Source organism: Cibotium barometz, chromosome 17, assembly GCF_041138505.1.
Source record: "Cibotium barometz isolate CiBa-2024 chromosome 17, ASM4113850v1, whole genome shotgun sequence".
NCBI lineage: Eukaryota > Viridiplantae > Streptophyta > Polypodiopsida > Cyatheales > Cibotiaceae > Cibotium > Cibotium barometz.
The window spans coordinates 57,014,462-57,030,267 of record NC_141062.1 but is presented as its reverse complement, the minus strand read 5'-3'; positions in this window follow the sequence as shown (position 1 = coordinate 57,030,267).

The following is a 15,806-nucleotide window of genomic DNA, read 5'->3' as shown; positions in this document are numbered from 1 at the left end:
GTGAAAACCACCGCGAACCTTTGGCATTCAAATCTCTGCACTTCTTCGGTTCACCTGACTTGAGTGCTCTAGCTTGCCTTGACACCAAGACCTGCTTCGCCATGCTCTAGCCAAACTGCCCCCAAACCTATTCAGGCGGTCTTGACCTTTACGCCAGGATATGCCTGTTCCTGTTCACCAAGGCGCAAAGTCCCTCCACTTCGTCTTGCTTAGGTCCCCATGACACCATGATGACCCTCACACGGCTCCGTTTCTTGACTCTGCACCATCACCTTGAACCTTTATGTTCTGAATGTGTCATGCCGCACTGCGAAGCGCCAGTCTTCTTTGACGTCATCCCAACAAGCTCTGCTTGGACGGCTAGGAGCCAAGTTTTGCTTGCTTGAACTTCGCCTCGGGCCAGATCTTCTTTTCTGCACCCTCTTCGCCCTTTGGCTAGATATGAGTGCTTTCCACATCCAAGCTGCCATTAAACTTCAGTGAGCCAGCTGCCACCTTGACCCACCCAACTGCATGCACATTGCCACCTGCACACCCAGCTGTTTCCATCTTCTGGTAACTTGGTCCAAGAACTCGCCTTCGAACTTCAGTGAGCCAACTGCCACTTTGACCCACCCAACTGCACGCACACTGCCACTTGCACATCCAGTTGTTTCCATCTTCAGGTGTGACCTTGGAGAGCCAAACGACTCCGGTCCACTTGCCCAACTCCAGTTGTACAAGATCACGCCCTCACCCAAAGTGCTATGTGCCCAGCACTATGGTTCCATGTCCTGAACTCTAGCGATCACAAGTAGTCCCCTTCCTTAAACTTGCTTTCCAAAGCCCTTCAACTCTTGACCCGTACAACTCGAGTCCACGAGAGTGAGTCCGGCTATACCCGTTTGCTCCTTCAAACAGAGTGCTATCTACCCGGCACCACGGTCCTTAGGCTGCCATCCAGAGCTCCCAAGTAGTCCCCTTCTTCAAACCTGCTTTCCCGAACCATATAGCTCTTGTGCCCCTACAGCCCTTGCTGGCTTGATATGGCACGTTCCCACAGCATGGCCCTCCCCGGATTGCTCCAGTTCGGACCGGTGTGTGCCCTCGGCACGATGGATCCTTTGGACTTTGACGGGTTGCCCAGGGCTCTTGGCGCCGTCGCACGGACTTACCCTCACCCAGGCGAGAAGTCGAAGGAGAAGGTGACGCGTGCACCACGGCGGGCTACACGGCCACAAGAATGCCACGGGGTCTTGGTGCCTCTTCATAGGACTTACCCTCACCCGGCAAGGTACATCGGAGGAGAAGGTGATGCGTGCGTGCTGGCCTTGGCGGGCGGCACGGCCACAAGAAGGAGAAAGCCCAGGGCTCTTGGTGCCTCTTCTTAGGACTTACCCTCACCCAGGCAGAATGTCGGAGACGAGGAGAAGGAGAAGAAAACCCAGGGCTCTTGGTGCCTCTCCATAGGGCTTACCCTCACCCGGGCGGAACACGAAGGTACAGTGTATGGCTCTTCATAGCTTGAAAGGGGTATTGACGCCTTCTGGTCTCACCCTGCTTTTGCACTGCGAAGGAGTGCCGGCTCGGCTTTGCTGCTTTGCCCTTGATGATCCTGGGTTGATCTGAAGAGGCTTCGGCTCCTTCCGGCCTAGACCTCGATGCTCTCTTTGCACATGGAGAAGAGGGGCTTCAGCTTTGCTGCATCCACCCCAGGTGCAATCCTTTTTGATCTGGAAGGGCGTCGGCTTCTCCTGCCTAGCCCGTTTTTTCGTTGGTGAGGTTAAATGGCTCCTTTGCCACGAGGCGCGTCATGGCCTCAGCGGGCACCTTTGCCGCTTGCTTTATCCCAAAAGTTGGCTCGGCGGCATCTTTCTGCTCTTCATGGGGGCACCACACCGAGACGACATCCCATTCCGTCGCCTCAAGTTTCTTAGCATAAGCGGACCTAGTCCCATTCCCGACGCTGCCTCCGCATGCGTGGCTCCTTTGTCTTCTTTTCTTTGACCTTGAAGTGACTCCCAGCTCGCGGTCCTCATCTGAGGTGCTGTCGGTCCATGCGCCACCCATGTCTTGCCAGCCTCGCCGTTTTCTTCAAAGCATCACCGCCCTTAGTGGTAACTTTGAAAGACCCCGAAGCTCGCTGATCTCCCTTTGCTGGAAGTGCTGATGGCCCCCACAAGGATCAAGTTAGATGCTTCCTTCGTTCAGCTCTTTGCCAACGTCGCATGTTGGTCTTCACCCGGGACCACACCTTGCTTGGAACCCAACTGTCCACATGGCCCCAAAACATGTCGGCCAACTCCGGAATTTCTTCGAAAGGACCACGCGGTTGCGATCCCCTCGGAAAACTGATCATTTTTCATATATAACATGTCCCCAAATTCCTTCGTCTTGGCACTCGACAGGAGCTGCGCGGTCGACCCCCCGGCGCCGTCAGCTCGGGGTCCCGACGAGTCCGGCCGACCATGCCATCCTGTGCCTTGCACCCCGCTCCTCGAGGTCGGTAAAGGTCACGAAGGGCAAATTCCGCCGTCTTGAAGCTCAAATCTCAGTTGGCAGTTTTGTGCCGTTTTTCGGCTCGTGGCCGTCACATGGGCTCGAGCGACTTGCCGTTTCGCTGTTTTTCGGCCTTTTTGCCGTTTTCGACGTTTCTGCCGTTTTTGACGTTTTGTTGCCGTTCAAGCTCTGATACCAAGTGTGATGGCCGTACGGACGCGAGCCCTGTAGGAGCGGATGTCCGGCACGAACACACCGCGTCTTCGCCGCACGCGGCCTCTTCATGGCTCATGACGGCTCCATCGGCCCATCGAGTGCGTCTCGCGCGTATGCCTTGCAGGTCTCACCGTTCACTTGCCCTTCATGCCCGGCTCCGGCTCCCTCGGCCTCGGCTCGAGTCTTGCCTTCCATCCACGCTTGCTGGCCTAGGGTCCATCACGGCCCATCGGCACGGCCCGGCGCGTCGGCCTCAGCGGGTGGCCGTTTTTCCACCGTTTGCGGTCCCGTCGGCGTTTTCGGTCCCGACTCCATCAAGGTTGGGAGGGCATCCCCCGGGCACTCGGCTCCCTAGCAACCCCACTCTCGCAACGCGGGAGGCCTAACGTGCCTACCCGGTGCGTGAGTGCGTCTAGGTGCCTACCATGAGTCCATGCTTTGCCCCTCCAAGCACTTCCTCCCCATATAGATGCATTATATTCAGGGCGGTCTAGTCTCCCCCTCGGGCACCATGTCCCTCCGGATAGAAATCCCACGACGCGTCACGGAAAACGACCAAAACGGTCGAAAACTGACGGACGCGTCACAGTAGGAGAGGATTAAAACGTTGAGAGGGAGAAAGAAGAACGTGTAGTTTTTTTAATCCCTTCTATCATCTTCTTGACTTTAACCCTATTCTCACTCATATCTCCACCCTCCATCTACTTTCCCTTCATTTGTTTTTCACATTAGCCCATCTTGCCCATTTTGAAGCTTGTTCCCACTCACTTTTACATCTCCCATTTATTGCTTGGCCATCCACACCTTGACCCTTACTTGTGCTAGTGGTGGTTCCCACGCATGATAAGTATGCATTGAGTTAGGGGTATTTTAGTCATTGTTTTGGCTTTTGCTCACGTTCAAGTGACCATTTGAGCATATTGTTGCCTTTTCCAAACGCGATGTGTGATTCTTGAGCACATTTAGAGGTCACACTTTCGAGCTTTGGCGGGACGACACGGGTATCGATTACTACTTCTACCCTACCTATGATAGTCATGCTACCCACCATCATCGTTGTCGACATCACTATGTCTCCATCCCCCAGACGCTGATCGTGCGGCATTTGCTCATACCCTATTACTTTGGCTTTATGGTCGTCATCTTGATTGTCATTTCAGGTGAGGAGTTAAATATATTTGCCAAGTTCATATATACATTTGGCACATCACGGCTTCGACCTCTAGATCCTTCTCACCGACATCATGCTATAATGACACATCATATTCATGTCACATATGGATGTTTGAGCTTTAGATGTTATTACCTAGCCAGTTTAGACGCTTATTTGATGAGGAGGATGTTTGTGCTAGATGGTCTAGACGTTCTACACATGGTGATTTTGTTGAGGATCTATGTGGTTATCTTTATATGGATGATTCGGCATTGCTTGCATGGGATGATGTATGTGGGGATTTGATTGAGTGCCCTACATTTGTGAGCAAAGATGACTATATACATGATTATGGGTATCGTCTACTCCTAGTTTTCATAGCATTCTTGGCAGCATTCGAGTGGGTCGAGTTGTTGTGATGATTAAGCAGTCAGGGATAGTGCATGAGAGTACTGATGAGTTCGTAGAAGTGAGACATCGTAGGAGTATGCATATCGATCATATTTTTGTCATATCCTATGACGTTGACTTCAAGAGCTTTACATTTGATCTAGGTATTTCCTTAGATCTAGTGCTATTGGAGATTGATCTATAATGGGATTTAGGTCATATAGGGACACCAGTGATGGAGTTGGTCTATACCTTTGGGGATGACCTTAGTGGGCCTTGGAGATTCCATTGATAGTGTATTGATTGATACCACTTATATCTCTTGTGTAGACACTTGGTCAGTGCTTAGTGATGATGATCTCTATGATGATCCAGTTTCTATTCTAGAGGGACACACACATATAGAGTGGCATACACATGGAGATATTGTGCATAGGTCGGATCATACTCATACATACATAGATATGGTGGATCGTGCATTCTTGGCAGTATTCGAGTGGGTCGAGTTATTGTGATTGAGCAGTCAGGGATAGTGCATGAGAGTAGTGATGAGTTTGTAGAAGTGAGACATCGTAGGAGTATGCATATCGATCATATTTTTAGTATATCATATGACGGTGACTTCGAGAGCTATACATTTGATCTAGGTATTTCCTTAGATCTAGTGCTATTGTTGGAGATTGATCTATCATGGGATTTAGGTCATATAAGGACACCCGTGATGGAGTTGGTCTATACCTTTGGGGATGACCTTGGACACACACATATAGAGTGTCATACAAATGGAGATATTGTGCATGGGTCGGATCATACTCATACATACATAGATATGGTGGATCATGCTTTCGACTTCTTGAGTGGTGCTACATGTGACTGAGGCATGAGTTCACATTTGACTCTACATGAGGCCGACCTTGAGCTATGTTCGTTTGGCTCCTACGGATGTCGACACGATCCTGTGTTCTTTAGAGTCAGGACATTTTTCTTTGGATGTATTCTTTGTCATTTAAGTGGATATGTGGATTGACATTCAGGTGCATCTATGACATATTCCAGCCTTAGCATACACGATGATTCTTTTGTACTAGGACCACTTGACATTCTGGCCAGGAGTTTCGAACTTCTTTGGCGGATACCTTTCATACCAGATTCACAGTGTGGTCATGAGGATGGGCTTATAAGTTTTCCTTTTGACCCTGGAGCTACTATGTCTTTGGAGTCGAGCCTTCCTTTTGATCCAGGAGCTACTACAATTCTAGCTTCGACAGTTCGGGGTGTATACCATACATATCCCTTTGATCCTGGAGGATACTCGACTAGATTCATCATCGACAGTGGTTCCTTATCTACTCCACTTGCACTAGATTATCATGGGGCCATTTCCTTGGATTTGGCATGCCTCGTATAAATAGCCTCATCATCAACACGGGAGCCCTCTATCCTTTCCATTTGACCTAGGGGGTCTTATGATTCATGCACGGGTCTTCACTACATTCAGTTAGGGATGTGATTTTTGGCTTTTGTACATAGCCACTTGTATATGTCTTTTCTTTGGGCATGACCACCCTTCGATTTCGAGGATGAAATCATTGTAGGAGGAGATGGTTTGTAATGAAGTAGGTTTGGATGCACATGCACATGGGAAATGAGGCCTAGGCACTTGGGCTTAGGGAGATTTATATGTGTACTTTTAGGGGACCCTATATGAGGCATAGGGCTCATGGACATTGTACCCTTTTGATCATTATACTTTCATGAGTACTCTTACTCTTTGGAGCTCTCAGCTTCCATGGTGGACTTCTCCCTTTTGAGAAGCTATATGTGTACTCCATTATTGAGTGCAGTAGGTGCTACTCCCTATGATGAGTGGGACATGTGTGTACTAAGTGCAACCCTTAAGTTTCCTTCATTGCACTTATTCCCAAGTACTATTTAGGCAAAAGAAAACTAGGCTGAGCTTATCTATGTAGAGATTAAGCGAGCGTGTGTAGCACTGAAGACCCCAAAGGAACCCTACCTTGGAATAGCTCCCTTGCTCATAAGAGTAATTTATCAAGCCACCATCGACTCCCTCAATAAGATTCCACCACATCACTAACAACAAAGTGAGGAATAGCTCCCAACTAACCAAGGACAAGAGACCTGGGGAGTAACCACCTCCCAAAAAGTAGAAATTTGCACCAATGAGAAGCCTGGGAACATCATGGTTGAGTCTAGGTCAAAGCTTGAGACTTATATCAAAGCAAATAAAGAAGCCCAGAAGGAGAAAGAGAAAGGTAAAGAAAAGGTAGAAGAGGGCAAGGGGCCTGAGGGGCTAAGGTTGACGAGGAACACCAAGGTACTTCAAAACTACAGCCAATCCCATAGCCTATAACACAACCATCACCACGAATAACAATCCACCACCTTCGCAGTGTTCATACAAATGCAGGCAGTCGGGCAATTCTCTTAGCTTTCTGAAAATGACAAAGTAGATAGCACAATTTGCTGGATGTAGGTGATATTGTTGATCATATAGTAGTGCCAAGTCAATAGTGTACAATACACTGTAGCTATTTACAATCACATGCAGTGAAGGTACAGATGTATGAAACTACATTGAGAGATGCACAAAGCATAGCACAAAGTAGAAAGCAAAGGCATGCACAAGAGGCTAAGTCTCTACATGTGAAAATGTGAAATGGATCATGCTCGAAGACCAAATGAAAAAGCTAAGGCAGAGGTAGAAATAAACGAGAAGGTGCCTTCTAAGTTCACACAAAAGATAGCCCTACTAGAAGACCACATGTCCAGGTCCAACAAAATGGTATAGCAAAAAAATCAAATAATCAACAAATGCATTGTAGATCTATCAGACGCACGCTCCAAGGCTGATGAAATGCAAGTTAAAGCCGACAAGATACAAAGAGCCCTTAAGAAGAATACCAAAGGTATGCTACAGAGCAACAGGTAAAGGTCAAGGATGATCAAGTAAAGACCTTGGAGGAGTTATAATTGCTAAAAGATGCACAAATGCAAGCCAAAGAGCCTTCAACCCCTTGCACTTCGGCCAATCATGTGGAGAGGGATGCTGCTTTAAAACATGTAGCCTTAACGCTCCCAAACCTCTTATGAAGACCCACACAATCGCATGAAGTTGTTCAGATATACCTTAGGCCTCACGTTTAATGTCACAGCAGTCAATGAGCCCCTCTCCCGGTAGGGGTTACTTTTAAGGGACCTTGGCCTTGAAAAAGTGTCTCTTAGATGTGCACACTATATGTTGGTGTGATTCTACCTATACATAACACACCAAACCATATCACAACTGAAAAGATGTAGGGGGGAAGGGAGCTTGAGCTCTTGCAAGCACACACACACTCACACAAACCCTAGAAGAGAACACACAATGTGAGAGGCTGAAAATTCTTCTTCTTCTTCACAGAACAAAAGAGGTCTACAAAGAAGATAAAGTGACTAACACACATAATAGAGTATATACAAATGGTCCATATGTGAACACGGTAAGTGGAGTGGGTAGGTGTGGACTAGTCAGTGTAGTCCAGCTATAGAATCTCTGGCGAAGATATGTCGGTGCCATCTACCAAACCCTCTAGTGATGTAAATGTCAAGAACGATCATGTAGGCGCCTTGTGAGTGTCAGCTCATGTTGAGCTTGACATCTCAACCCCCTCAAGCTCAACTCCATCTCATGAACTCCAAGCATATCTCGAAATCTGTGGAGCTTCTCAGCTTCCAAGGCCTTTGTGAAGATGTCAGCGACCCGATCCTGTGTGTTGACGTAGGCCAAGTCGATGTCGCCTGACTCTCTCCTCCCTGATGAAGTGGTAATGTACCTCAATGTGTTTTGTTCGCGCATGGAAGACTGGGTTCCTAGCCAACTGTATACTACTAAGATTGTCACAATATATGACAACCTTTCTATCCACATGTAACCCAAATCAGCCAAGTTTACATAACCAAGCTACCTCACACGCTACCACCACAACTCCTATGTACTCTGCCTCTGTACTCGACAAGGCAATTGTGGGCTGCTTCTTGCTGCTCCATGTCACAGCAGCACTTTCCAATGAAAACATAAATCCACTGGCAGATCTCCTATTTGAGATGCTACCTACCCAATCTGCATCTGTGTACCCATATAGTTCCAATGGTACCCATATAGTTCCAATGGTACACCTACTGCATCTGTGTACCCATATTTGAGATGCTACCTACCCAATCTGCATCTGTGTACCCATATAGTTCCAATGGTACACCTACTGCATAAAACAATGCATAATCAATAGTAGCCCTCAAATATCGAAGTGTTCGTCACACACTTTCAAGATGTGGTTTGTGCAGAACCTGCATAAACTAGCGCTCTACGCCAACAGTGTAACTCAAATATGGCATGTTGATCGTGACATAGATCAAACTCCCTACCATAATCTTCTTGTACATAGTGGGATCCTCCAACCCATAACCTACATCCACACTAAGCTTGCCATTTTGATCTAATGGCACCAGGATTGGCTTACAATCAGCCATCCCATACTTGGACAACATGTCCAATACATAATTTCTCTATGACAACCAAATACCCTCAGGTGTGTGAATGACCTCACTTAACAAAAATTAGTGCAGATCTCCTAAATCCTTCATCTCAAACTTTCTTTTGAGAAGACTTTTCACATGCTCAATCTCATCCAAGTTGTCACCCCCAACAATAAGATCATCTACATATATGGTGATGATCACAACACCCTTATCACTCTTGTGCACATACAAAGAGTGATCTGCATCTGCCATATGAAAACCAATAGTGACAAGATACTCAACAATCTTGTCATGCCATGCTCATGGAGCTTGCCATCACTGTTATGTTTCACCTTGTACCTACTTATGCTACCATCACTATTATGTTTCACCTTATACACCCACTTACAGCCAATAGATTTCTTGCCTTTAGGTAATGGCACCAAATCCCAATCTTATAGTCCAGTAATGCCATAGGTCTGTGCGTAACCCTTGGAAACCAATATTGCCTTGTACCTACTCGTCGCTGATCTATCTGAGTTATGTTTAACCTTATACACCCACTTACATCCAATTTCCTTATTTTCCTTAGGCAAATGCATTGACTTCCATGTTGCGTTTGTATATCCAATGATGCCATCTCCTCATCCATGGTATCTTCCCATTATTTATTTCTAAGTGCCTGGTCAAAACAAGTGGGCTTTAACTCATGTATTCCTTTAACAATATATGTTAATGATGGGCTATATATATCCATCATATCTCAACCTGTCAAATAGAGTATCTAACCCTCATAGACCTATGTACACCAGGATTACTACCAAGTGTCCTCAAATTAGCCCTGGTTCTCCTTGCACCAGGAGTAACCCACTGACGGAATGCCAAGCTCCTCATCAAGGCTCTACTTAGAGCCACTAGAGTCACTATCCACATATAAGTGACCTACTAACAGATCAGGCACGAAAGGTTGAACTATCTTTTCCTTCCCTTTGTGTGATATATGTGTACCTGCATTTGTCCTTAACCTACCTAACCATGGACTCACATTGGATCCTCTACTAGAACTCTCCGGGTACATTAAGCACCTATGCTACTGCTCTACATCATGTGGGGTAGCATCGTTACTTCTTACATCTGTATCTTTTGTTGCCTTCACTAGTGTATATCTACTACTCCACCTCATCAAAGACATCTTTGCTTACTCACATCTCATGACATAAGTGGTAGGGTTAGAACATTATAACATTTTTGCTCCAAAGCATAACCAATTAAGATGCATTTATCTACCTTTGGATCCAACTTTGTTCTCACTTCATCAAGAACAATACATCCAAACACTTTCAAGTGAGACATATCTGGTTTTATGCTTTTAAACTTCATCATACCATGAACGCCTACTGCTTCTGTCCAAAAAATAATCTAGCATACTCTTTTCAAACATCAAGACACATCTCCCTTCTACAATGTGCCTATTTTTCCTTTTTAGAACACCATTCTATTGTTGTAGAGGGTGTACCTACATGTAAACTATCTCTTGATTCCTTACTTTCTCAAGAAATCATCAAATTCATTGGAAAAATACTCTCTCCCATCACCATCCAATCTAGGCATTTAATATACATACCTTTTTTCTTCTCAACCAAGGCTTTTAATCTCCGAAAGTGAGCAAACATCTCGCTTTTCACTTCATGAAATAAACCCACAATAGACTTGGCATGAGAAACCCGTCAAAGTGAGAAACTTTATGATGGAGAAAGGATACTAGGAATTTATTTCACGTGTGTGACAAGAAGGAGCCAAAGCCTTTGGAAGAAAATGTTACTTAACATGCACATGCCTTTAAGACTTGGCATGATAAACCCATCAAAGTGATGTAATGGTTATCTGTTAGCATGTCGAATGTTATGATCAGCCATATACAGGATGCAACGACACTTAAGAATGTATAAGATACCTTTGTTAAGTTGTAAGATGTAGTTAAAGCAAGAGCTACATGATGTGTAGAGGAATAATATAATTATCAGTAATTACTCACTAAAAGTGAAAGGGCTTACAGATTCCCTCACCTCTAAAGATGCAACAAGAGCTACATAATGTGCATAGGAATAATATGATTATCACTCATTACTCAACACAAAGTGAAAGGAATTACATTTTTCCTCGCCTCTATTGAAGCTCCAATTGACGATGATGTCGACTTGGTCTTGGTTACATTGAATGGGCTTGGAAAAAAATATGATCAATTTTAGACATCTATCCAAACTTGAGATAAGTTCCCAAACTTTGAAGATCCTATAGCCTTTGGGCCTTCTACATAAACATAGGTAGAGGTAGAGACAGATCTTCATATGGAGGTTGAGGTGTAGACAATGGTAAAAACAGAAATCATGGGCATCAACAACATGAATCTAATACACAAAAAAGTTGAAGGAGGCCATTCTAGAGGCATGGGGAGTTGGAGAGGTCAAGGTGGATGGCAAATAAATTGAAGTGACAATAGCATGAAGTGCTATTATTGTAGAAAACCAGTCATATAGCAAAGAATTATTATAAAATCATAATGATATCAAAAGTAGGAAGTTGTAGCAAGAAGGGAGCTATGAATCTTTAAGCAAGAAGGAAGCTATGAATCTTTAAGCAAGCAAGCCAAAGATAGAAGTAGCTTTTTATGATGCAACAAATGCTTATTTCCATGACTACATATGTATAAGATACATGGGAATGTTGATTCAAGTACTTCTATCCACCATGACTAGTCATAGTAAATGGTTTAGAGATATAAAAAATGGAAAAGCCAAGGTATGTGGAAACAAGTGATGATATTGTGCATCCTATTGCACATGTTGGTAAGATGCCATTGTATCTATGAAGAATGACAAAAAGTATATGGTTAATTTACTTCATGTTCCAAACATTACAAAGAACTTGGTTTCTATTAGACAAAGTGTTGAGAAAGGTCTACAAGAAGTGAGGTTTAATTCTCATGGATGCTATATAGAAGATTTTAATAACCAATGTCGTGTGGTTATAATGGAGAATGGAATTTACTTCATGTTCCAAACATTACAAAGAACTTGGTTTCTATTGGACAAAGTGTTGAGAAAGGTCTACAATAAGTGAGGTTTAATCCTCATGGATGCTATGTAGAAGATTTTAATAACCAATGTCGTGTGGTTGTAATGGGGAATGGAATTGGAAGAATATTTACATTGGAGATGTAAGCATGGCTAAAATGAAGACTGCAATTGATCATGTCAATATTCAACCGCATTAAAAAAATATGCGAGCCCAAAACACTTGGTTTCCAAACATTACAAAGAACTTGTTTTTTGTTAGATAAATGATTAAGCAAGGCCTACAAGTGAGGTTTAATCTTCATAGATGTTATGTAAAAGATTTTAATGACCAATGTCTTATGGTTGTTGCAATGGGAAATGCAATTAAAAGAATGTTTACATCATATGTAAACATGCCTAAAGTGAAGGCTACAATGTTTGCACACGGTACATGTGTGATTTTGCAGACATTGATATTTTTCATAAATATATTGCTCATGGTAATATGTGTTGATGAATGAGAAAGAAATGCCTCATTATTTTTGGGTTGAAGGGGTAGCAAGTCTAGTTTATATTATGAATATAGTCCCTACTATAGTAACAATTCATTGCCTAACGACTCAACAAAAATTTATTGTGATAGAAAACCAAATTTGGCACTTTAAAGTGGCATACATATACTAGATGAGGTGAGAAGAACTCAACAAGAATTTATTGCAATAGAAAGCAACAAGGTTATAAATGTTATAAACCCACTATGCATAAGATACGAGTGAGCAAGGATGTTATTTTTTGCTCTCTCTCTCTCTCTCTCTCTCTCTCACTCACTCACTCACACACACACACACACACACACACACACATCATGTAAGCCCCGCTTAAGGCCCCAACTTTAAATACAGTTTTGACTATGCTACAAACTACACATACCAAGAATCCTTAATAACATTTGCAAACAAACTACAATAGAGAACAAGTAACAAGACTACAGTTTTTTGTGTACAAACTTCGATATTGTGATGAAAAAGAGTGAAACGTACAAAGAATGTGGTAGCTTTATACCCATTACCCACTTTATTTTACGTTATGTTAGCCTAGGGACATTTGCAGGAATACCCCCATAGCAATATAGGTTAATCAAATTGCATCATTGCATCATCAAGCTTGTAGAATGCTCTCGCTTTTCCTTTTTTGTTAATGATGACCTTTCTGCTTCATGTTTGGCTTGCAAGGAAGGGTGTAACCATAGTTGCAAAAAAACGCGTTTCAAACTTTAGGCTACTCGTTTGAAACGTGCAAACGTTTCAAACGTTTGAAACGCGTTTTTTTGCTGGGCCAGTTTTTTTTTATGATAGAAAACGTACGATGCAGTATCTCCTGGCATTTCAGTTTTGAAAGTGACGCTTGAAAGAGACGTTTCCAGTCTTTGAAGTCTTCCAGGTTTGCTTGCACCCCTACCTACGCACCAGTCCTTCTCCCCCGGCCCCTACGCACCGTAGGTAACAGGTTTGTACTAACCCTAAATCCTGATTTTTTCTGATTTTGGACCAAATTTCAGATTTGAAATTTGGGCATTTTTTGCCAGGTTGCCTACATTGGTGCATGCACACCTTGCCTACGCACCAAGCCTACTCCTCCGGCCCCTACGCACCCTGCTTCTCAGGTTTTTAATAACCCTAAATGCTGATTTTTTCTGATTTTGGACCAAATTTCAGATTTGAAATTTGGGCATTTCTTGCCAGGTTGCCCAAATTTCTTCATTCATTCATCATGCCTCGGGCTAAGGATGCCATGTGGAACCACGTAACTCCTGTGAGCAGATATGGGGGTTCAGGCACAGAAAGGTGGAAATGCAATTTTTGTGCCAAAGTGTCAGGTGGGTCTATTATTAGGGTAAAGGCCCATTTTACAGGAGTAAGAGGGGAAGGCATTGGCCCTTGCAGTCAAGTACCAAGAGAGGTTGTAGCGTCTCTTCAGCAATGGAAGAGAGAACATGAAGCAGCAAAGGGAATTCAGCCTATTGATGATGATGTACAGGATACAGATTCTGTAGGTGATGTGTCCAAAAGAGCTAGGACAGAGGATGATTTGCAGAGTCAAGCAGGTGGGTCTAGCTCCATTCCTGTAGCCCACAGATCTTCATTGCCCACCGTGCCTTCTCTAAAGAGGGCAGGCATTAAAGCAGGCATACAAAAGCAAGCTGTCAAGGAGGCCACACGTGAATTGACAAAGTTGTTTATACAATGCGCTTTGTCATTTCACGTCGTGCGTACTCCTCGTTGGAAGAAGGCCATTAAAGCTATCAGCCGCATTGGGTATGAGTGGGAGGGTCCATCTTATGAGTCCCTTCGCAAAACCCACTTAAGGAAGGAGAAGAAGGCAGTGGAGCTTGAGATGGAGCCTTTGAAGGCAACCTGGCAGAAATATGGATGCACATTGCTTTGTGATGGCTGGACAGACATGAGAAAGAGAAATGTATATAACATTTTGGTGTCCTGTTGTAAGGAGTCTTACATCCAGACCTGGACTGGAGGTGATGTTCAGCTCCTCAGGAAGTTAGAGGATGAGCTCCTAGTATTTCGGAATGGGAGTCATGCCTTTGGGAGAGCCACTGCAGTTTTGAGAGAGACTCAGCTTCAGCCAGTCTCTTGGTGGGAGAAATATGGCATCGGTACTCCAGTTCTGGTAAGTGCCCACTGACAAGTTACAACTTACATGTAATAAGTTTGCACTTTGAAGTAACAACTTAGTACTTACAACTTATATAAGTTGTTTCTTCTTATTATTTATAAAGTTTTCTGTTATCTTTTGACAGAAACGCCTTGCATTACGAGTCCTCTCACAGGATTGCAGCTCTGGTCCATGTGAGAGAAACTGGAGCACATGGGCCCTCTTCCATACAAAGAAGAGGAACAAATTGTCCACTGCTCAATTAGAACGGTTGGTGTATTGTCATTGCAACCTCCGTTTAATTGAGCAGCAAGGCAATCCCATTGAGCCGCGCCAAGTGAATGTCGACAAGATCGACATAGAGAAAGTGAAGGACGTACCAGAGATCCCTGCTGAGGAGCGCGACATCTATGCCATGCTATACGAGGAGATGATGGCACCAGCTACTATGACACGATCACGGGCACCGACATCAGCAGATCATGCATCTACGAGTGCTGAGGCTGAGGCTGAGGCTTCATCTTCTTACGACACAGACTCACATTCCTCAGAGGAGGATGATGCTGAGTAGTTACTAGTTACTACTAGTGACTCTTGACTCTTGACACTTGAGTCTAGAGTTGAGAGTCCAGACTCCAGACATTGGAGACCATTTGTTTTTTCAGAGTTTTTGTATTTGGTCTTTCGGTACAGACATCTGTATTTCAGATTTCAGATTTATCATTTGACACTATTCACTAGTGCTTAGTATGTTGCTTAGTATGTTGTAAGTTGTAACTTGTAACTTCAAACTGGTTATGCTATTAATAATTATATGGGTTTTTGCCATCTATGATCTAATTCCTGATTCCTGAAGACTGCCATGTATCATGTATGATGTATCATGATTCATGATTCATGTTACATGTATGATCATTGTATGATGTAAATTGTAATCATGTATGATGTATTAAGAATCAGGATTCAGTATGAAATTTGAATCATGGATTCATCATTCATGATGTATCATGATTCATGTATATGAAAGTTGAATGTAGATTTTAGCATTAAACTGTACCAAACATAAATTTATGGACACCCCCCTAAAAAAAACCTGGAAAAAACACCTGAAAAAAAATTTGAAAAAAACTTTTAAAAAACTTTTGGAAATTTGTTTGAAACGTTTTTGAAACGTTTCAAACACGTTTCAAAAACGCGTTTCAAAAAACGTGTGGCAACTATGGGTGTAACAGCACACCCTTCTTACTTGCATCCAGCCTCTTGGATTGCAAAAGTCTCTTGGATTGGAAACTTTCGAGAGCCTGAGAAAGGGGAGACTTGCAAGA